A 24,375-nucleotide genomic window follows, 5' to 3' on the forward strand; every position below is an offset into this window, starting at 1 on the left:
TCCTCCTGAGGTGGCGGTCCAACGTGAGGTGGCAGTGCCTGAGTCCTGCGGATAGCCAGGTTGTGCAGCATGCAGCAAACGACGACGAATTGGGAGACTCGCTCCTGCGAATACTGGAGGGCTCCCCCGGAGCGATCCAGACAGCGGAACCGTTGCTTGAGGACGCCGATTGTTTGTTCTATGATGTTCCTAGTCGCTTGATGGCTCTCGTTGTATGCTTCTTCAGCAGGGGTCGTGGGCGCGTGGAGCAGGGTCATGAGCCAAGTACACAAAGGATAGCCTTTGTCCCCGATAAGCCATCCTCTTGGGTGAGGCTGTGCCTGGAACATGTCAGCCACAGTTGTCTGTCGCAGGATAAAGGCATCGTGGCTGCTGCCTGGAAAGCGGGCATTGACAGCTAGGATGCGCTGCCTGTGGTCACACACCAGCTGTACGTTGAGGGAATGGTAGCCCTTCCGGTTGCGGTAATCCTCGGCACGCTCCAGAGGTGCCCGCAAAGCCACATGCGTGCAGTCAATGGCGCCCTGCACCATGGGGAAGCCCGCTATTCTTGCAAATCCCACTGCGCGCTGCTGCTGCTTGTCCAGGGTCATGGGGAAGGAGATGAATTGACGTCTCCTTCTGAAAAGGGCATTGGTCACCTGGCGGATGCAGCAATGCACGGCGAACTGGGAGATGTTAGCGATGTCCCCAGCAGCGGATTGGAAGGAGCCGGTGGCATAGAAGTTGAGAGCCACCGTCACCTTCACTGCCACCGACAGATACGTCCTGCGCATCAGCTGTGGACGCAGATCTCTGTGCAGCAGCTGGCAGATGTCTGCAACCACCTCCCTTCTGAATCGCAGCCTCCTAACACACTGCGCGGCAGACATGGTCAGATAGGAGGACTGCTGGCGGTATACCCTGGGTGGGTAAGGCCTCACTTGGCGACGCCTGTTGCCCCCTCTGCATCTAGCCAGGGCTGCCACTCTCTCACGGCGTCTGTAAGCCCTTCCGTCATAAGGCTGAAACTCAGCGTTGGCACCCAATGCAGCCCCCATTATATGCTGGCAAACACTGAGATCTCAATGAAGGCAAAGATAATTGCTAAGCTCTGGCCTGAGCCAAAAATACCTGTCCTAGTGTTGGGCCAAAGCAGTAAGCTCTCCTCCTTGGTCTCTCTCCAAAAAACCGTTGCACAAGAGTGAATGCTGCAAAATGGCTGGCCTTTATAGTGCAGGGTAAGTGCCCTTTAATTTGCGCTCCCCGCGGCCCGCCTCGGCTGTGTACCGTTCCACTTCACAGTCGTTAGGGCCGCCCGGCGCACAATGGGGCGGCGCGAGTGAAGTTCCGGTTCCGGGCGCACAAAGGGCATTGCACGACGAAATGACATCATGATCTGCGCGCGCAGCAGGGCGCACGCTAAGACTTTGCGCCGGCGCTAAATGTCTACTGAAGTTGGGGCAAGGCGCAGATCGCGCTGCGCCCGGGCGCTAAGCGCCTAGCGCTCGAGATCTACTCCTCCTAAGGCGCTAACGGCTGGCGCGCCCAACTGAATTTCTAGGCCTTAATACATTAAACTCAGTTTGTTAACCTCCAGTGAGTTTATAGATTCTTTGCTAAGAGTGCAGAGACTCCTACAGAGTCATGCTAAATCTTTACAAGTGTCTGATTAGGCCTTAGCTGGAGTATTGTGTACAATTCTGAGCACCATATGTTAGGAAGGATATCAAGACCTTGGAGAGGGTACAGCGGAGATTTACCAGGAAGATACCAGGGATGAGGGACTTCAGTTATGTGGAGAGACCGGAGATGCTGGGGTTGTTTTCCTTAGAGCAGAGCGAAAAAAGTTAAGGGGAGATTTAATGGATATTAAAAATTATGAGGGGTTTTGATAGAGAAATTGTTTCCTCTGGCAAGGGGCTTGGTAACCAGAGGTCATAGATTTGAAATAAGTGGCAAAAGAACTAGAGGAGAAATTAGGAGAAATGTCTTCACACAGAGGATTGTTAAGATCTGGAACACACTTCCTGAAAGGGCGGTGGGATCAGATTCCACAGGAACTTTCAAAAGGCAATTGGACATGTACTTGAAGAGGACTGATTTGCAGGGTTATGGGGAGGAAGGTGGGGTGTGGGACTAATTGGACAGCTCTTTCAAAGTGTTGGCCCAGGCACGGCGGGCCGAATGACCGCCATCTGTGCTGTAAGACTCCATGCTTCTATTCTGTTTTTAACCGTGGAAATTACATGCAAATGAATGTCAGATGGCTCTGCACACAGCTTCAGTACTTGTTACTTGTTAATCTGTTACACTTAGCAATGGAGGCCTTGCTCAGTAAACATGGATTTCTACAGCACCTTTCATGATCTCAGGACTTTCGAAAGCGCTTCACATCCAATGAAGTACTTTTGAAGTGGAGTCACTGTTGTAATGTAGGAAACGCGGCAACCAATTTGCACACAGCAAGCTCTCAGAAACAGCAATGTGATAATAACCAGATAATCTGTTTTAGTGATGTTGGTTGAGGGATAAATATTGGCCAGGACATTGGGATAACTCCACTGCTCTCCTTCAAAATAGTGCCATGGGATATTTTACGTCCATCTGAGAGAGCTGACGAGGCCCTGGTTTAATATCTCATCCAAAAGACAGCACCTCTGACAGAGCAGCGCTCCCTCAGCACTGCACTGAAGTGTCAGCCTAGACTTTGTGTTCAAGTCTCTGGTGTAGGGCGTTAAAACCACAACCCTTCTGACTCAGAGGCTAGAGTGCTACACACTGAGCCATGGCCAACACCAGTACTCTCCAAGTACTGTGCAACACCTCCACTTTTTACAATATAGCTTGTTTGGAGGTAGAGGAGGAGCTACAACCACAAGACACCTTGACAGTTGCTGAAGACATTTGCCTCGCTTGCTCCTAAACTACTGTTTCCCTACCCAAGGGCAGGTGTTCTCCTTCCCTCTGACCTTACTAGCTGTTCTATGCCACCTTAAATAAAAAGAGAAGCCTCAAAGTCAAAATCGCCCGCTTCTCCTGTTCCCACATCATCGTTCCTCACACCCACATTTGTTTTTTCCTGTTTATCAACATTCAAAATACACAGATGAATCAATGATAGAGTAGAAGCAGTGCTTTACTGAAACAAGAGTGTGGAAATCTAGAACTCGGGGGCACAGTCTCAGAATAAAGGGTCTCCCTTTTAGAACTGAGATGAGGAGGAATTTCTTCTCTCAGAGGGTCGTAAATCTGTGGAATTCTCTGCCCCAGAGAGCTGTGGAGGCTGGGTCATTAAATACATTTAAAGTGGAGATAGACAAATTTTTGCAAGATAAGGGAGTGAAGGATTATGGGGAGTGGGCGGGGAAGTGGCTTTGAGCCCAAGATCAGCCATGATCTTATTGAATGGCGGAGCAGGCTCGAGGGGCCAAGTGGCCTATTCCTGCTCCTATTTCTTATGTTCTTCTGTGTGACTGATGATTGTCACCACACTGCTTCCCTTTTACCAAAATTGGTACAATTTTGAAGGGGGTGCAGGAGCAGAGAGACCTGGAGGTGAAGGTACACAAGTCTTTGAAGGTGGCAGGACAAGTTGAGAAAGCTGTTAAAAAGGCATATGGGACCCTTGGCTTTAGAAATAGAGGAATAAAGAACAAGAAAGTTATGCTAAACCTTTTATAAAACACTGGTTAGGCCCCAGCTGGAGTATGGTGTTCAAATTCTAGGCCCCACACTTTAGGAAGGATGTCAAGACCTTGGAGAGGGTGCAGAGGAGATTTACTGGATGGTACCTGGGATGAGGGACTCCAGTTATGTGGAGAGACTGGAGAAACTGAGGTTGTTCTGCGTAGACTAGAGAAGGTTAAGAGGAGATTTAATAGAGGTGTTCAAAATCATGAAGAGCTTTGATAGAGTAAATAAGGAGAAACTGTTTCCACTGGTAGGAGGGTCGGTAATCAGAGGTCACAGATTTAAGGCGATTGGCAAAAGAACCAGAGGGGGAGATGAGGGGAAAAAAATTACGCAGCGAGTTGTTAAGATCTGTAATTCACTACCTGAAAGGGTGGTGGAAGCAGATTCAATAATAACTTCCAGAAGGGAATTGGATGAATACTTGAAGGGGAAACATTTGCAGGGCAATGGGGAAAGAGCGGGGGAGTGGGATTAATTGGATAACTCTTTCAAAGAGCCGGCACAGGCCCGATGGGCCGAATGGCCTCCTTCCTGGCTGTATCATTCTCTATGATTCTTCCAAGGATTCCTGCAGGGCTGTCAAAACTCTTGCTGGGGGTACAGTGCCAATCAAGTCTGACGCAGCATCACAAGGACGTTGACAGGGGAAGGGCACATCAACAGAAACAGGATGAGCAGATTTCAATTTCTGCCTGTCAAAAATAGATTTCAACACTTTTAAATGTTCAGAAATAACTGGAACATTCACGTTCTCTCAACATTCATAGAAACATAGAAGATAGGAGCAGGAGTAGGCCATTCAGCCCCTCGAGCCTGTTCCACCATTTAATGAGATCATGGCTGATCATCCAAACTCAGTACCCTGTCCCTGCCTTCTCCCCATATCCCTTGATCCCTTTAGCCTTAAGAAATATATCTAACTCCTTCTTGAATATATTTAATGAATTGGCCTCAACTGCCTTGTGTGGTAGAGAATTCCACAGGTTCACCACTCTCTGGGTGAAGAAATTCCTCCTCATCTCTGTCCTAAATGGCCTACCCCTTATCCTTAGACTGTGACCCCTGGTTCTGGACTCCCCGGCCATCGGGAACATCCTGCATCTAGTCTGTCTAGTCCTGTTAGAATTTTCAATGAGATCCCCTCTCATTCTTCTAAACTCTAGCGAATATAAGCCCAATCGACCCAATCTCTCCTCATGCGTCATTCCTGCCATTCCAGGTATCAGGTGAATCTGGTGAATCTTCGCTGCACTCCCTCCATGACAAGAACATCCTTCCTCAGGTAAGGTGACCAAAACTGCACACAATACTCAAGGTGTGGTCTCACCAAGGCCCTGTACATAGGAATAGCCATTCAGCCCCTCGAAACCTGTTCCGCCATTCAATGAGATCATGGCTGATCTGTATCTTAACTCCACCCACCCACTTTGATTCCATAACCCTTCATACCCTCGCCTAACAAAAATCCATTAATCTCATTCAACTGCACAGAAATCAATCTATCTCTCAAGCTGCTTCTACTGTACCACATACATCGGATCTGAGAACTTCTAAACAACATGTATAAATCACCCTCTTGAGGTTTTAAACATGGTTTGATTCCTTTCCCTCCCTTCTCATCCCCAAACTACCTATCACCAATGAAAATTCTCCAAGAAGTTTGCCCATAAAAGTAAGATCGATCAATGATTCCATTATTGGGATATTTCACCTCCATAATTTTGAAAGACAGCATGATCTCGGTGGCTGCCAATGGTGGGGTGGAGGGAGGAGCGATGTATAAGAGACTGGAGACAGAGGAATGGAGACTTTGCCGGGGTGGTGGGGGGGGTTGGTTGTCAAACTGGAAGAGGTTACAGAGATAGGGAGGGATGAGGCAATGGAGGGATTTAAACACATGGATGAAAATGTTAAATTTGAAGTGTTGGAGGACTGGGAGCCAATGTAGGTCAGCCAGAACGCAATTGATGGATGAACGGGACTTGGCGTGGGCTAGGACACGGCCAGCGGGGTCCTCGGATGAGCTGAAGTTTACAGAGGGTGGACGATGGGAGGCCAGACATGGATTAGAATGGATGAATCTGGAGATGACAAAGGCATATATGAGGGTTTCAGCAGCACATAGGCTGAGGTACGGGCGAAGGCAGACAATGTTACTGAGGTAGAAGTGAGCAGACTTTATGATAAAGAAGATATGGGGTCGGACAGGACACTAAGGTTGTGAACAGTCTGGTTCAGCCTGCAACAGTAGCACAGGAGGGGGATGGAATTGGTGTTGAGGTACGGAGTATATGGCGGGTCCAAGAACAGTGGCATTGGTCCTCCCAATGTTTAGCTGGAGTAGGTTACAGCTCATCCAAGACCGGATATGGGACAAGCAGTCCGACAGCACAGAAACAGTGGAGAGGTCGAGAGAGATGGTGGACGGGGAGAGTTGGGTGTATTCGTGTAACATGGGGGCTGATCCCAAGTCTGCAAATTATGTCACCAATGTAGATTAGGAAGAAGAGAGGGCGACAGATGGATCTTTGGGGAACTCTGAAGGTGGCACTGTAACAGTGGGAGGAAATGTCATCGCTAGAGATGCTCAGGCTACTATCACATCGAGAAGAGTGGAACCAAGCAAGGGCAGTCCATGGAACGGGACAACAGAGGAGAGGCGTTGGAGAAGGATGGTGTGATTGATCATGTCGAAGGCTGCAGAGAGGTTGAGAAGGGATAATGTACCTTGGTCACAGTCACAGAGAATATCGTTTGCAACTTGGGTTAAGGGAGTTTCAGTGCTATGGGAGGGATACCTGATTGTTGGAGTACTGGGTGCAGCTTTGGGCTATACCCTATGAGATGGATGTTGAGGCAATAGAGAGGGTACAGCTCAGATTCACTAAGATGCTACATCGTAAAAGAAAATATGAAGAAAGAGAAGTTGGGGCTTTTAGTACAGATCAGTGGATAACAGCTTCAGAAAGATCTGCTGTACAGCTTCGTTCTGAATACTGGAGACTGTGGCACAGGCAGATGGCAATTCAGGTTCACCTGGAGGACAGTCTCAGCTCTGGCCCAGTGGGCAGCACCCTTGCATCTGAGTCAGAAGGTTGTGGGTTCAAGTTCCACTCCAGACACTTGAGTGCAAAAAAAATCTAGATTGATGCTCCAGTGTGGTACTGAGGGAATGTTGTTGTTGGGATGAGATGTTAAATTGAGGCCCTGTCTGCTCTCTCGGGGGGATGTAAAAGATCCCATGGCACTATTTCAAAGAAGAGTAGGGGAATTTTCCCCAGTGTCCTGGCCAATATTTAATCCCTCAATCAACTTCTAAATGAGATTATCTGGTCATTATCACATTGCTGTTTGTGGGAGCTTGCTGTGTGCAAATTGGCTGCTGTATTTCCCACATTACAACAGTGACTACACTTCAAAACAGTACTTCATTGGCTGTAAAGCAGTTTGGGACATCCGGTGGTTGTGAAAGACGCTACAGAAATGCAAGTCTTTTTCCTTTTGGCAGTTGAAGGCACAGCCGCCAATGGTGGAGCCATTAAAATTGGGGGTGTGCAAGAGACAAGAACTGGTAGAACGCAGAGATCTCGGAGGGTTGTGGGGCTGCAGAAGGTTACAGAGATAGGGGAGGGGCGAGGCCATGGAGGATTTTGAACAGAAGGATGAGAATTTTAAAATTGAGTCATTGCCGGACCAGGGGCCAATGCAGGTCAGCGAGCACAGGAGCGATGGGTGAACGGGACTCGGTACAAGTTAGGACATGGGCAGCAGAGTTTTGGTTGAGCTCACGTTTATGGAGGGTGCAGGGTAGGTGGCTGGGCAGGAGAGCATTGGAATAGTCGAGTCTAGAGGTAACGAAGGCATGGGTGAGGGTTTCAGGAGCAGGTGAGCTGAGGCAGGGGCGGAGAGGACCCAGTTATACTGAGTCCCCATCCAGCGACAAGATCTCTGGGGTGGCTTTGCTTGCGTGGAGCCGCTGCCCGCTCCCTACTGATCCAGAAACCCAGGAGTGTAGGAAAAGGAATTAACAGCAATAGGTGGAAGAGTTGACAAAGGGAGTAAGATTGTACAACCAAAGGCTTAGATAAAGGAATGTAAAAGATGCAAGAGAGGCATCGGGCAAGGCTGAATGAAAAAATAAGCAGGTCTGTGAAGTCATTTATTTGCTGAGAATAAATCAGACCTTGCTCACCTGGTGGCAAATTGTTCTTCCTATTAAAATATAGATCAAACTAACAAGGAGAACCACTGATAGGTCACCCACATTGGCCATACCAGGAAGTCAGGACTGATTTCTTTATGGTAGGGGTGCATCTACTTCATCATTGCTGACCGCTGCTCAATCAGTGAGGTGTACCACACAACAACACGAGTAGTTTTCTCCACGGAAAACTGAAGGAAGTCTTAAAGGTGAATGGGCTGCAATTTATCAACGCCATGTTCTAAGACAGTTTGGCAAAGAATGGGAGTTCATTCATGCACATCAACCCAAATTACTCACAATAAAATAGGTTCATGAAGAAGACAATACAGAATGCAAGAAATTTCAACAAGTCATGGGACAGTGGAATTGATGGGTATAAGAGTCTGCTTGTTCAGCGTAACCCCTTCCAATTGGAAATCAGGCTGTTTAAACACGAGAAGAAGATTACAAGGATGTTGCCAGGACTGGAGAATTTTAGCGATACGGACCAAGCGCTGGAAAGTGGGATTAGGCGGGATTGCTCTTTTTCAGCCGGCACAGACACGATGGGCCAAATGGCCTCCTTCTGCGTCATAAACGTCTATAATCCTACGACTAGCTCCCAGTCCACCCAGCAAGTTTTCAAGTAAGCAACAATCGGACAGCAGCGGTTCAAGGCAGCGGCTCAGCACCACCTTCTCAAGGGCAACTAGGGATGGGCAATAAATGCTGGCTTTGCCAGCAACGCCCACATCCCATAAACGAATAAAAAAAATCAGTTAGTTCCAGACAGTCTGTAAACTGTAAGCAGAGGCTATGAAATGCGAATGTTGAACTCTTTCCTCTCACAGTAAATCCAAGTGTTTTTCTTTAATAATTCAATGCAGGTTTGTTAGCAGCTCTGAGAATAATTGAACAAGACATTGGTGGGCGTGGTAAATGAGCTGTTCTGGTAATCTGGAATTGCTTGAGCTAGGGAATTTACTTGGAGATGGTAATAGCTTGTCTAGGAGAACAGAGATCAAGCTGGGCAAGGTAATCAGGGTAGGGCTGCATTCCTGTACAAAGTCCAACACCTAACAAGGCGGGAGCTCAAGCTTTGAGTGCTGATGCTAATTCGTTAATGATGAAAACATTAATAACTTGGTAAAAGCAATGTGTAACTCAGCCATGCAGTCCAAGAGGCCTGAGTTTCGATGTACAGAGGTGGCTTGACAGTAGGGGTGCTGTAATTGGCCTCAGCTCCTCTAGGCTGGGGAGGGCCACACAAGCAGGAGTCCTAATCCCATGTGTCCACCCGTTCCCATATCCCTTTAACCCCCTTTCCATCAACCGCCTATCAAATCTATTCTTAAATGTTAACATGGTCACTGTCTCTCAACCCTCTGTGTGAAAGAGATTCTCCGGCTCTCTGTCCTAAATCTCTTACATTTAATCTTATATCTCTGCCCCTCATTCGAGACCCTCAATCACTGGAGACAATCTGCGTTTATCTATTGTGTCCCATCACTTCATTATTTTAAACAACTCCATCAAATTACCCCATAATATTCTGATGAAAGTTCTGATGAAGGGTCATCGAGCTGAAACGTTGACTTTGTTTCTCTCTCCACAGATGCTGCCTGGCCTGCTGAGTGTTTCCAGCATTGTCTGTCTGTAATTACTAGAATGGTATCGTGGATGAGGGATTTTTAGCATCTGCAGTGTGTTTCTTTTGTACCCCATAATCTTCTCTGTTCGAATGAAAGCAGCCCCAATTTTTCAAGTCTTACTTGATAAGATGTCAACTCTCTGGGCGAGCAGGGGACTAACTGAGGAAGGCGAACAGGACTGAGATAGTAATCCTGATTTTAACTCAACTCCCCAGTGGTCAGATGCCCTTTTTACACCCCGCCCGATTTTACGCTCCACTGGAGTTATTCGAGAGTAAAATCGGATGGGATGTGAAACGGGCATCTGGCCCAAAACACCCAGCGGGATCCCAGGAGAGCGAGACTTCGGCGATAGTAAACACAGCGGGATCCCAGGAGAGCGAGACTTCATCAGTAGTGAACAGCAGCGGGATCCCAGGAGATCGAGACTTCGTCGGCAGTAAACAGCAGCGGGATCCCAGGAGAGCGAGACTTCGGCAACAGTAAACACAGCGGGATCCCAGGAGAGCGAGACTTCGGCAACAGTAAACACAGCGGGATCCCAGGAGAGCGAGACTTCGTCAGTAGTAAACAGCAGCGGGATCCCAGGAGAGCGAGACTTCGTCGGCAGTAAACACAGCGGGATCCCAGGAGAGAGCGAGACTTCGGCGACAGTAAACACAGCGGGATCCCAGGAGAGCGAGACCTCCACGGCAGTAAACACAGCGGGATCCCAGGAGAGCGAGACTTCGGCGGCAATAAACACAGCGGGATCCCAGGAGAGCGAGACTTCGTCGGCAGTAAACACAGCGGGATCCCAGGAGAGAGCGAGACTTCGGCGGCAGTGAACAGCAGCGGGAGCCCAGGAGAGCGAGACTTCGGCGGCAGTAAACACAGCGGGATCCCAGGAGAGCGCGAGACTTCGGCGGCAGTAAACACAGCGGGATCCCAGGAGAGCGAGACTTCGGCGGCAGTGAACAGCAGCGGGATCCCAGGAGAGAGCGAGACTTCGGCGGCAGTAAACACAGCGGGAGCCCAGGAGAGAGCGAGACTTCAGCGGCAGTAAACACAGCGGGATCCCAGGAGAGAGCGAGACTTCGGCGGCAGTAAACACAGCGGGATCCCAGGAGAGAGCGAGACTTCGGCGGCAGTAAACACAGCGGGAGCCCAGGAGAGAGCGAGACTTCGGCGGCAGTAAACACAGCGGGAGCCCAGGAGAGAGCGAGACTTCGGCGGCAGTAAACACAGCGGGATCCCAGGAGAGAGCGAGACTTCGGCGGCAGTGAACACAGCGGGATCCCAGGAGAGCGAGACTTCGGCAGCAGTAAACACAGCGGGATCCCAGGAGAGCGAGACTTCTGCGACAGTAAACACAGCGGGATCCCAGGAGAGAGCGAGACTTCGGCGGCAGTGAACAGCAGCGGGAGCCCAGGAGAGAGCGAGACTTCGGCGGCAGTGAACAGCAGCAGGATCCCAGGAGAGAGCGAGACTTCGGCGGCAGTGAACACAGCAGGATCCCAAGAGAGAGCGAGACTTCGGCGGCAGTAAACACAGCAGGATCCCAGGAGAGAGCGAGACTTCGGCGACAGTAAACACAGTGGGATCCCAGGAGAGAGCGAGACTTCGGCGACAGTGAACACAGCAGGTTCCCAGGAGAGCGAGACTTCGGACCGGTGAGTGTAAAGAAGTAAAAAGTAATCGAAGCGTGATGTCACCAGAAAGCAGGTAAGTGATTGGTTGGTGAGTATTTCTCTATTTCTCCCTTTTTTTCCAAACTTGGGCGTCTAAATTTCAATACCTTGGTGTAGATTAAAAGATATACGTGTTCCAAAGTGACGCCGGCGCAGGGGAAGAAGCTGATTGGTGAGAAGTGGGTGAGTGCTTATTTTTCTTCAATTTTAAGTCTATTTCTTTTAAGGTAGTTCATAGATAAGGTAGTTTGGGAGAGCAAGGCCCCGATTTTCTGCCAGCCGTCGGGCGGCTTTTCAGGTGGCCAGGGGCCGAAAATCGCGGAAAAAGCGGGTCGCAACCACCCCCCCCACCCCCCCGCTTGATTCCCTGCCCCGTCCGACTTTCGGACCGCCGTCTCTCCGCGACCCGATTCAGTCCCGGCCGCTGCTGGCGGGACTGGTCGTCGGAACACTAATGACCAATTATTACCTTGTTGAAGTAGATTTTCCGAGGCCGTTGCGAATTTGGGGCTTTCCCCACGTGAAACACGCCTGCGGGGAACCCCGCTGACGAGACCTGGCGTGAAGCTTGCCGGCTTGCTTGCTGTCAGCTGCAGGTCAATCGGAGAAGCTGCGATTTAAAGGGACAGCACTTGTATGTTGAAGGACCTTGTTGTTGCAGGTTTGGGGCTACTTCTTCAAGGCTTAGGCACAGCTGTGGAAGGTTGGAGCCTCACACACTTCTCCAATGCGATCTCCTGGGTGTTATGTTCATTAATAACTAGTCGTTTTTATTAAGAACAGCTAGCTTTTGCTAGACACTTTATTGAGCACATGTGGACTAGGTACAGTATCTGTAGAGGCCTCCATCTTGACTGCTGCCTTGTGGGTAGCCTAGTGCATCGTGGGTAGCCCACTCTTATGTACATACAGCACCACCTAGTGTACCATTCCAGAATGACAGGTTACTGATCATTACACTGGGAAGCCCCTCTCGCCACCCTCACTCAGCGCTTCCTCAGCGGCGGCATCTACGAGAAGCACGGGACGCCTTTTTTTCCTTCCCTTCTTGCCATTAGAGGATCTCCAGCAGCAGAGGCGGCGGCAGCAGAAACAGGAACAGCAGGATCAGCAACAGGAACACCAGGCTGCTGCTCACTCACCTGAAGCTGCACAGGCCAGAAGGGGCCAGCGCTTGGAAGTGGCTTGAGAGCACCTTGCTGCACTTTAGGGGGCCAGTGGGACCCGTTTCTGCACTGGCAGTCCTACTCAGAAGGACTTCCATGAAGAGCTGATTTCTCTGTTCAACAGATGGCCAACGCTCCTCAAGAGATGTCATTCTCTTATGAGTACTCACTATGTTTTCCGTACCCTGGCGAGTTATCTCCTCCATGGAGGTTGCCAACCTTTCCATGGTGATGCGTTCATGCGCCAATGACTCCACAAAGGCTCTGCTCATGGTCGCTATGGACTCCTCCATTCGCTCCACACTCGCAGCGACCCTGGAGACAAAACCTGCCAGAGACTCCTGCATCTGTGCATGGAGATCCATCACCTCTTCTCTTGCGGATGGACCCAGAGGCAGAGGGTCGACATGCAGCGCAGCTGAGCTGAGCTGGCAGAGTCCTGCGCCCTCCGACGAGGACTCTCCACTGCTGTCCCTGTCTCCAGAATCTGCTGAGGCTCACTTGTGAGCTGTGAAATACCAGGTGACAACACTACTCTATGTCCCAAAGGTCCCCCCGAGGTGTGAGTGTCTGCGCTGGTGCTGGGTGCGCTTACTTCTGCTGACGCTGCGCCCTCAGAGGTTGGAGCTTCCTCTGAGGAGTCTGGCTGCACAGCCTCTTCCTCCTCCACAGTGAGGACGGGGGCTCTGGATGGTACTGTGGGGGAGTAAAGGAAGGAGTTAAAAATGTAATGCCAAGGTTCTTCTGGTGACTCACAGCGAGTTGGCATCTGCTGACACTTGCATCCATGCAGCATTGGTCTCAGTGGGAGGCCTCTTCCTCCCTGACCTAGGGAAGAGGACCTCCCTGTGGGCCCTAACCCCATCCAATAATGCCTGCAGTGAAGCCTCGTCGAATTTGAAGGCAGCTCGGGGTCTGGCACTGGCCACAGCTGCTGCAGGCTCCTCTGCCATCCTGTATGGTTCGTTTGGAAGCCTTCAGAGGATGCAGTGCTTGCTATGGACCGTGAAAGCACCACGAATGATGACATCATACTGTGGGGATTTCTGACTCGATTTGGACAATTAGCAAGGCTTCCCACATGCTGGGAATTAATTGGCCACTTGAGGGAAAATTGCGTGGAGCTGGCTGACACTTTTTTATGTGTGTCAGAAACCCCACATTCGGGGAAACCCGACCATTTCCCACACAAGCCGAAAATCAGGGCCCAAGAATCCGAGAGTTTAAATTTAAGGTAAGAGTTTTTTAATTAAAAGTATGACAGGGGACCTCAGTCCCGTGCGTTGCACGGCCTGCAGCATGTGGGAATTCCTAGACACTTCTTGCAGTCAGGATGACCACATGTGCAGTAAGTGCCAATGGTTTGGCCAACTTGAGATCCAGTTTTCGGAGCTCGAGCGTCAGCTGGAGGCACTGCGGTGTATCCGCGAGGCTGAGAGTTATGTGGATAGCACGTTTTTAGACGTGGTCACCCCGCAGCTTAAGAAAGTGCAGTCAGAGAGGGAATGGGTGACCACCAGTCAGAAGGGGGGCAGGCAGGCAGTCAGGAAAGCCCCAGAGTGCACCTCACTTAACAACCATTTTTCGGTGTTGGAAAACGGTGAAAGTGACGGTTCCTCTGGGGGGTGCAGCCAGAGCCAAGTTCACGGCACTGTGGGTGGCTCAGCTGCACAAGGAGGGAGGAGTAAGAGTGGAAGGGCAATAGTGGTAGGAGGCTCAATAGTGAAGGGTGCAGACAGGCGTTTCTGCGGCCACAGACGTGACTCCAGGATGGTATGTTGCCTCCCTGGTGTCAGGGTCCAGGATGTCACTGAACGGCTGCAGGGCATTCTGAAGGGGGAGGGCGAACAGTCAGAGGTCGTGGTTCACATTGGTACCAACGACATGGGTAGAAAGAGGGATGAGGTCCTGCAACAAGAATTTAGGGAGCTAGGTAGCAGATTAAAAAGCAGGACTTCAAAGGTTGTGATCTCTGGATTATTCCCAGTGCCACGTGCCAGTGAGTATAGGAATAGGAGGATAGAGCAGATGAATGCGTGGCTAAAGAGTTGGTGCAGGAGGGAGGGCTTTAGTTTCCTGGATCACTGGGTCTGCTTCTGGGGAAGGCGGGACTTGTACAAGTCGGACAGGTTGCACCTGAACCGGAACGGGACCAACATCCTTGTGGGAAGGTTTGCTAGTACTGTTGGGGGGGGGTTTAAACTAACTTGGCAGGGGGATGGGATACAGAGTGGAGCTGTAGTAGGGGGTGATGCACAGCCAAATATAGAGGAAAAAACAAGTCAGTCTGGAAGGCAAAGCAAATATGTAATGGCACAAGAGAGTATGGCAAGGCTGGATGGCATTTATTTTAATGCAAGGAGTCTTGCGAGTAAGGCAGATGAATTGAAGGTGTCGATGAACACATGAGAGTATGATATTGTTGCTATCACAGAGACATGGTTGAGGGAGGGGCAGGACTGGCAGCTCAATATTCCGGGGTATAGAATCTTCAGGCGAGACAGAGGGGGGTGTAAAAGAGGAGGGGGTGTCGCAATATTAATCAAGGGCTCAATTACTGCAGTAAGGAGGGATGATATCTTGGCAGGTTCCTCTAATGAGGCCATATGGGTAGAACTTAAAAACAAAAAGGGGCAAGCACTTTGCTGGGAGTGTACTATAGGCCCCCAAACAGTCAGGGGGAGATAGAGGAACAGATATGTAGGCAAATTTCAGAGAAGTAATAATAGGGTAATAATAGTAGGGGATTTCAACTTCCCCAATATTAACTGGGATAGTCAGAGTGTGAAAGGCTTAGAGGGTGCAGAACTCTTAAAGTGCATCCAGGAGAGCTTTTTGAGCCAGCATGTAGAAAGTCCTACAAGAGAGGGGGCAGTACTAGACCTAATTCTAGGGAATGTAGCTGGGCAAGTGGTAGAAGTGTTAGTAGGAGAGCATTTTGGTGACAGTGACTATAATTCGGTGAGATTTAAGGTAGTCATGGAAAAGGACAAAGATGGACCAGAAATAAAGGTTCTAAATTGGGGGAAGGCCGATTTTGATATGATAAGGCAGGATCTGGCCAAAGTGGACTTGGGATCAGCTACTTGTAGGAAAATCCACATCAGAGCAGTGGGAGTCTTTCAGAAAAGAAATAGAGAGAGTACAACGCCAACATGTTCCCGTAAAGGTCAAGGGTGGGACCAACAAGCCCAGGGAACCCTGGATGTCAAGGGATATACGAGAATGGATTAGGAATAGAAGGGAGGCTTTTGGCAGATACAAAGGACAAAAACAGTGGAAGCCCTAGAGGAGTATAGAAAGTGCAGGGGGTACTTAAAAAAGAAATTAGGAGAGCGAAGAGGAGGCATGAAAAAACACTGAGGGGCAAAATAAAGGAAAATCCCAAGGTGTTTTATAAGTATATTAAGGACAAGAGGATAACCAGGGAACGAGTAGGGCCAATTAGCGACCAAAGTGGCAATCTGTGTGTAGAGCCGGAAGATGTAGGTGAGGTTTTAAATGAATATTTTGCATCTGTGTTCACTGTGGAGAAGGACGATGCAGGCATAGAAATCAGGCAGGGGGATTGTGATATACTTGAACAAATTAGTATTGAGAGGGAGGAGGTACGAGCAGTTTCAGCGGGTTTAAAAGTGGATAAATCCCCAGGCCCAGACGAGATGTATCCCAGGCTGCTGTGTGAGGCAAGGGAGGAGATTGCAGGAGCTCTGACACAAATTTTCAGAACCTCTCTGGCCACAGGGGAGGTGCCAGAGGACTGGAGGACAGCTAACGTAGTACCATTATTCAAGAAGGGTAGTAGGGATAAACCAGGGAATTACAGGCCAGTGAGCCTAACATCAGTGGTAGGGAAATTATTGGAAAAAATTCTGAGGGACAGAATTAGTCTCCACTTGGAGAGGCAAGGATTAATCAAGGATAGTCAGCATAGCTTTGTCAGGGGGAGATCATGTCCAACCAATTTGATTGAATTTTTCGAGGGGGTGACTAGGTGTGTGGATAAGGGTAGTGCAGTTGATGTAGTCTACATGGACTTCAGAGGCCAGTGTCGGGAGGAGCAGAGAGCGGCATTTTGGAGAGGGAGGGCGAACAGCCAGTTGTCGTGGTGCATATAGGCACCAACGATATGGGTAAAAAACGGGATGAGGTCCTAAAAGCAGAATATAGGGAGTTAGGAGGTAAATTAAAAAATAGGACCTCAAATATAGTAATCTCTGGATTGCTACCAGTGCCACGTGCTAGTCAGAGTAGAAATAGGAGGATATTTCAAATGAATACGTGGCTAGAGGAATGATGCAAGGCGGAGGGATTCAAATTCCTTGGATATTGGAACCGATTCTGGGAGAGGTGGGACCAGTACAAACGGGACGGTTTGCACCTGTGCAGGGCCGGGACCGATGTCCTAGGGGGAGTGTTTGCTAGTGCTGTTGGGGAGGGTTTAAACTAAAGTGGCAGGGGGTTGGGAACCTGAGCAGGGAGACAGAGGAAAGGGAAACAAGGAAAAAAGCAAAAGACAGGAAGGAGAAAAACAAAATTAGAAGCCAAAGAACTCAACGGTTTAAATCAAACATGGTCACAGTAAATAATAATTCATATAGGTCTGAGAGCATTAAAAAAACAAGCCTGAAGGCTTTGTGTCTTAATGCAAGGAGCATTCGGAACAAGGTGGATGAATTAGCTGCGCAAATAGAGGTAAACAAATATGATTTGATTGGGATTACAGAAACATGGCTCCAGGGTGGCCAAGGCTGGGAACTCAACATCCAGGGGTATTCAATATTCAGGAAAGATAGGCAAAAAAGAAAGGGAGGTGGGGTAGCATTGCTGGGTAAAGAGGGGATTAACACAATTGAAAGGAAGGATATTAGCTCTGATGATGTGGAATCCGTATGGGCAGAGCTAAGAAATACCAAGGGGCTGAAAATGATAGTGGGAGTTGTATACAGACCTCCAAACAGTAATGCTGATGTTGGGGATGGCATTAAATGGGAAATTAGAGGCGTATGCAATAAGGGCACAGCAGTTATCATGGGTGACTTTAATCTACATATAGATTGGGCTAACCAAATTAGTAACAATACTGTGGAGGAGGAATTCCTAGAGTGTATACGGGATGGTTTCCTGGACCAATATGTCGAGTAAACAACTAGAGATCGGGCCATCTTAGACTGGGTAATATGTAATGAGAAAGGATTAATTAGCAATCTTGTTGTGCAAGGCCCTTTGGGGAGGAGAGTGAAGTAGTTGACTCAGAGACTAGGGTCCTGAATTTAAATAAAGGAAACTACGATGGTATGAGGCACGAGTTAGCTAGGATGGATTGGGGAACGTTACTTAAAGGGTTGAACTTAAAGGGCAAAACATTTAACGATCGCATGGATGAACTACAGAATATGTTCATCGCTGTTTGGCATAAAAATAAAACAAAAATGGTGACTCAACCGTGGCTAACAAGGGAAATTAGGGATAGCATAAGATCCAAGGAGAGGACACATAATTTGGCCAGAAAAAGCAGCAAACCTGAGGATTGGGAGCAGTTTAGGATTCAGCAAAGGAGGACAAAAGGATTAATTAAGAGGGGGAAAATAGATTATGAGAGTAAGCTTGCAGGGAACATAAAAACTGACTGTAAAAGCTTCTATAGATATGTGAAGAGAAAAAGATTGGTGAAGTCAAGCATAGTTCCCTTGCAGTCAGAATCAGGGGAATTTATAATGGGGAACAAAGAAATGGCAGGCCAATTAAATACATACTTTGGTTCTGCCTTCACAAAGGAGGACACAAATAACCTCCTTGAGATGTCGGGGAACATAGGGTCTAATGAGAGGGAGGAATTGAATGAAATCAGTATTTGTAGGGAAATGGTGTTAGGGAAATTGATGGGATTGAAGGCCAATAAATCCCCAGGGCCTGATAATCTGCATCCTAGGGTACTTAAGGAAGTGGCCCTAGAAATAGTAGATGCATTGCTGGTCATCTTCCAAAATTCTATAGACTCGGGAACAGTTCCCATGGATTGGAGGATAGCTAATGTAACCCCACTATTTAAAATGGGTGGTAGAGAGAAAACTTGGAATTATAGACCGGTAAGCCTGACATCGGTAGTGGGGAAAATGCTAGAGTCCATTATAAAAGATGTAATAGCAGTGCACTTGGAAAACAGTGACGGGATTGGACAAAGTCAACATGGATTTACAAAAGGTAAATCATGCTTGACTAATCTACTGGAATTTTTTGAGGATGTAACTTGTAGAATAGATAAGGGAGAACCAGTGGATATGGTGTATTTGAACTTTCAGAAGGCTTTTGATAAGGTTCCGCATAAGAGATTAGCCTGTAAAGTTAAAGCACATGGGATTGGGGGTAATGTACTGTCTTGGATAGAGAACTGGTTGGCAGACAGGAAGCAAAGAATTGGAATAAACAGGTCTTTTTCCGAGTGGCAGGCAGTGACTAGTGGGGTACCGCAGGGATTGGTGCTAGGACCCCAGCTATTCACAATATATATAAATGATCTAGACGAGGGAACTAGATGTAATATCTCCAAGTTTGCAGACAACACAAAGCTGGGTGGGCATGTGTGCTGTGAGGAGGATGCAGAGAAACTCCAGTATGATTTGGACAGGTTGGGTGATTGGGCAGATGCATGGCAGATGCAGTATAATGTGGATAAATGCGAGGTTATCCACTTCGGTGGCAAAAACAGGAAGACAGATTATTATCTGAACGGCAATAGATTGGGAAAAAGGGAAGTGCAACGAGTCCTGGGTGTCCTTGTGCACCAGTCACTGAAGGAAGCATGCAGGTGCAGCAGGCGGTTAAGAAGGCAAATGGTATGTTGGCCTTCATAGCGAGAGGATTTGAGTACAGGAGCAAGGAAGTCTTGCTGCAGTTGTACAGAGCCTTGGTGAGACCACACCTTGAGTATTGTGTGCAGTTTTGGTCACCTTATCTGAGGAAGGATGTTCTTGCCATGGAGAGAGTGCAGCGAAGATTCACCAGACTGATACCTGGGATGGCAGGAATGACGTATGAGGAGAGATTGGATCGATTAGGCTTATATTCGCTAGAGTTTAGAAGAATGAGAGAGGATCTCATTGAAATTTATAAAATTCTAACAGGACTAGACAGACTAGATGGAGGAAGGATGTTTCCGATGGCGGGGGAGTCCAGAACCAGGGGTCACAGTCTAAGGATAAGGGGTAAGCCATTTAGGACTGTGATGAGGAGGAATTTCTTCACCCAGAGAGTGGTGAACCTGTGGAATTCTCTGTCATACAGGGCAGTTGAGGCCAATTCATTAAATATATTCAAGAAGGAGTTGGATATATTTCTTGAGGCTAAAGGGATCAAGGGATATAAGGAGAAAGCAGGGACAGGGTACTGAATTTGGATGATCAGCCATGATCTCATTAAATGGCGGAGCGGGCTTGAGGGGCCTAATGGCCTACTCTTGCTCCTATCTTCTATGTTTCTATGTTTCAGTAAGGCTTTTGACAAAATCCTGCATGGGAGACTGGTCAAGAAGGTAAGAGCCCATGGGATCCAGGGCAATTTGGCACATTGGATCCAAAATTGGCTTAGTGGCAGGCGGCAGAGGGTGATGGTCGAAGGTTGTTTTTGTGACTGGAAGCCTGTGTCCAGTGGTGTACCGCAGGGATCAGTGCTGGGTCCCTTGCTGTTTGTAGATTTAGATATGAATGTAGATGATATGATCAGTAATTTCACAGATGACACAAAAATTGGTAGAGTGGTAAATAGCGAGGAGGGAAGCCTCAGGCTACAGGACGATATAGATGGGTTGGTCAGATGGGCAGAACAGTGGCAAATGGAATTTAACCTTGAAAAGTGTGAGGTGATGCATTTTGGAAGGACTACAAGGCAAGGGAATACACAATGAATGGTAGGATCCTAGGAAGGACAGGCTCAGAGCGACCTTGGCGTGCATAGATCCCTGAAGGCAGCAGGACAGGTAGATAAGGTGGTTAAAAAGGCATATGGGATACTTGCCTTCATTAGCCGAGGCATAGAATATAAGATCAGGGAGGTTATGATGGAACTGTACAAAATGCTAGTTAGGCCACAGCTGGAATACTTTGTGCAGTTTTGGTCACCACACTATAGGAGGGATGTGATTGCATTGGAGAGGGTGCAGAGGAGATTTACCAGGATGTTACCTGGGCTGGAGCGCTTCAGCTATGAAGAGAGATTGGACAGGCTGGGGTTGTTTTCCTTAGAGCAGAGAAGGCTGAGGGGGGACCTGATTGAGGTGTACAAAATTATATGGGGCATAGATAGGGTAGATAGAAAGGAACTTTTCCTCTTAGTAGAGGGGCCAATAACAAGGGGGCATAGTTTCAAGGTAAGGGGCAGGAGGTTTAGAAGGGATTTGAGGAAAAACTTTTTCACCCAGAGGGTGGTTGGAATCTGGAACTCACTGCCTGAAAGGGTGGTAGAGGTAGGAACTCTCACAACATTCAAGAAGCATTTAGATGAGCACTTGAAACGCCATAGCATACAAGGCTACGGACCAAGTGTTGGAAAATGGGATTAGAATAGACAGGGCTTGGTGGCCAGCACGGACACGATGGGCCGAAGGGCCTCTTTCTGTGCTGTATAACTCTATGGCCTAGAAATTCAGTTGGCTGCGCCAGCCGTTAGCGCCTTAGGAGGAGTAGATCTCGAGCGCTAGGCGCTTAGCGCCCGGGCGCAGCGCGATCTGCACCTCGCCCCAACTTCAGTAGACATTTAGCGCCGGCGCAAAGTCATTGCGCGCGCTCATCTGCGCGCGCAGATCATGACGTCATTTCGTCGTGCAACGCCCTTTGTGCGCCCGGAACCGGAACTTCACTCGCGCCGCCCCATTGTGCGCCGGGCGGCCCGAACGACTGTGAAGTGGAACGGTACACAGCCGAGGCGGGCCGCGGGGAGCGCAAATTAAAGGGCACTCCTGCAGTAGAAAAGGCAGCCGTTTTGCAACACTCCTTCTTTGGGAGGAGGAGGAGGGGGAGGAGGAGGAGGAGGAGGTGGTGATGGAGAGAAGCCCTCCCCAGAAACACAAATACACTAGTCTCGGCCTGTCAAAAAAACAAATCCACCCTCCCCCTTTAAGAGCTCGTGTCTGCCGGCAATCAGCAGCTCGCTGCACCTGCCCTGCGCCCAACTTCCGGTGTTAGCGCCCCGGCCTGCCGGCTTAGCGCCTAATGATAGTCCTGCATCGCCTGTTTTAGCGCAGCAGCAACCTCTTAGGGCGATGCAACTGAATATCGGCGAAGGGGGCTCGACTTTGCGCCGGGCGCAAACTTTAGCGGCCGCCCGACTTTACCGCCCCAAAAGTGGCTATACTGAATTTCTAGGCCTATGACTCTATGACTCTATGACCCTGTTCCCATCTGTCAATCAAATAGAAGATGACGAGCAGCCTGCCTGAGAGCAGAGAGCTGGCTGGGTCAGCAGGTTGGTAACTGGACTGTCCTAGAACTTGTAAAGCTGGCTAAGACTAGTCAGTGGTTTGAAGATGAGAAACAGTCTATCTGAGAGCAAATTATGCCAGTGAGGCAATCTGGAAATGTTCTTCAGCCTATCAGAAAGGAGAGGGTGTGACGATGGCGGGAAGGGAATATCACATAGTGAAATACAAGTGTAGACAGCACAGCCAACAATGTTATCATTTGACATACCATCATCATACGAAAAGATTAATTCCATATTCCTCTCTGCGCTGGTTTAATGAGCGGTAACCCATCTAATTTAAACAGGTTAATGCCTCTGAGGAAGTAGAGGAATTTGGTGACTAATTTAGTCAGAAATGACAGATGCTTCCTGAGCATGCCCATCAAAACAGGTGCTGCATGGCCCAATCTGTAGGCCTATGTCTCACAGAACTGCAATAGGGAAGAACTTTTCTCCAGCACCTCCCACATCCTCGGGACATCCCAAAGCGCTTTACAGCCAATGAAGTACCTTTGATGTGTAGTCACTGTTGTAATGTAGGAAACGCAGCAGACAATTTATGCACAGCAAGATCCTACAAACAGCAATGTGATAATGACCAGATAATCTGTTTTAGTGATATTGGGTAAGGGATAAATATTGGCCAGGTCACCAGGGAGAACTACCCTGCTCTTCTTTAAAATAGTGCCGTGGTTTTTTTTATGTCCACCTGAGAGAGCAGACGGGGCCTCGATTTAACGTCTCATCCAAAAGACGGCACCTCCGACAGTCCAGCACTCCCTCAGTAAGCTAAGTCCTACGTATGGTAACAATCTGGTACTACCGTGCCAATTTTCTGGCAATTAAATAAATGCATTGAGAAACTACGTGCGTTTGTTGTGGACGTTAATAAATTTCAGCAGGCTGAGAGCTTAATGATAAGCATTCTGTACGGGTAACATGCTGCACACAGAGTTTTAAGTAAATAGGTCATGGCAAAGACAGAGAGACAGATTAACTTCTCAGAGCAGTTAGATCTTGCACTGGAATTCCGGGCATATTATTTTTATGGAATGAGACCCATGGCCAAAGGGAGTTCCAAGCACCTGCTGTCACGTGAAAGGCCTGTTCTTAAAAGTCAGAACATACGACTGTTTGGAATCGTATCCCCACTGCAGGGGCCAATGCCTTAAATGACAAAAGGTTGAATTGAAGCCTTACCTCCAGCCTGCAGCCCCTCTGAGGAAGGCCTGTCTCAAAGAAACGGGAATCGACAATGTAAGTAGCGTGTGATTGAAACAGCATAAGCGTTAAAAAGCACCGGCTTTCATGGTCACTTAGATCCCCTTCATCAAGTAAGAAATAAGGGGTGTTGTTACAGTTGAAGTTTAAGCTGATTGATGTCATAATATCTTATGTTTTCAGTAAGAATCAGGCTTATTGGTGACATCAAAGAATGATGCCATGACGACGGTGACTCTGAAATTCTAAAGTTCCAGCGATACAAACTAACTCTGGTAAAGAGGGAGGGGTCCCTCAGATTGGGACCCACACGCACACTAACGCCACTGCTGCACGCATGCACATCACAGGGACAATTTCTCCCCCAGCGTCCCTCCCTCCTTCTCCTGAGGGCACTGACACTTGCTGGGGCAGTGATTCCGGTCAGGTCACTGTTCTACATGCGTGGGCCCAGCCAGTGTTGGCAGACTATTTGACCATGTGGGGCATTGCAATGACACCTGATCTGTCCTGACCTGATGTCCACAGACGTATCCTTCCTCAGCCCTTAGCACTCGATGCTCAAGGTTGGGGATTAGTGTTGCAGGGGGCAAGTCGGTCACAGCAGCAGGGCGATTATTTGAAAGGGTAATGGAGAAACTTAGATATATATCATATAAAATAAATACACAACAGCGGAAGGCCTGTTGAGAATTGCAATGGTTGCTGACTGAGGGCCAGGCGGAGGGAACTCCAGACTCAGGGAGCCCCCGCACCCCCCACATAGCCATGTAGAAGCAGTTGGAGACTTCCCATCAAGGGCCATCCCAGAAACTTACGCCGAAGGTCGGAATCTGGCGCATCTGAGTCCCAGGAACGTCCATGGGTTTTCAGGGTCGTTGTATTAAAGGGAATGTGGTAAGATGCATAGGCACTTTCATGCCAATAAAGCATTTGAATTGAATTGAATTGAATTGATTAGTAGATTGAACAAATAGAAGTCAAATTAAATTTAATGCAGAGAAATGTGAGGTGGCACACTGTGGGGGGAAGAATACCGAGCGGAAATATACATCAAATGGTAAAGGAGTAGAGGATCAGAGAAACTTAGGGATTTAGATACATAAATCTTTAAAAGTGGGACAGTAAATTGATACAGCTGTACAAAAATAGCCTGTGGGCTCCTCGCTTTAGTAACATAGGAATTGCTGGAGGAGGAAAGACCAAAGTCCATCTCGTTCAACGTCTCCCAGCCTGGTAGTCACATGGTACAACAATAATGGAGTTATTGACCAATCACAGCAATCAATCTCAATCTTTGGGCGCGATTTTCCCATTGGCGGCGGGTTTCGGTTTGGGTGGGTTCCAAACTC

At 48.5% G+C, this 24,375-nt stretch overlaps 1 protein-coding gene across 1 annotated transcript in view; it reads right to left on the bottom strand.

Annotated features, from left to right (window-relative positions):
- The window catches only part of LOC147100476 (proproteinase E-like), a 172,854-nt gene extending 149,688 nt beyond the window's left edge, over positions 1-23,166 (bottom strand). The window contains exon 1 of the mRNA XM_085966755.1: positions 23,003-23,166. The gene's annotated coding sequence lies outside the window, so the exon portion shown is untranslated. The remainder of the gene's footprint in view (positions 1-23,002) is intronic.
- Between the last annotated feature and the right edge of the window lie 1,209 nt (positions 23,167-24,375).

The sequence above is a fragment of the Somniosus microcephalus genome, chromosome 25 (genome assembly GCF_052327205.1).
Source record: "Somniosus microcephalus isolate GS21.2 chromosome 25, FLI_Smic_1.0, whole genome shotgun sequence".
Taxonomy (NCBI): Eukaryota; Metazoa; Chordata; class Chondrichthyes; order Squaliformes; family Somniosidae; genus Somniosus; species Somniosus microcephalus.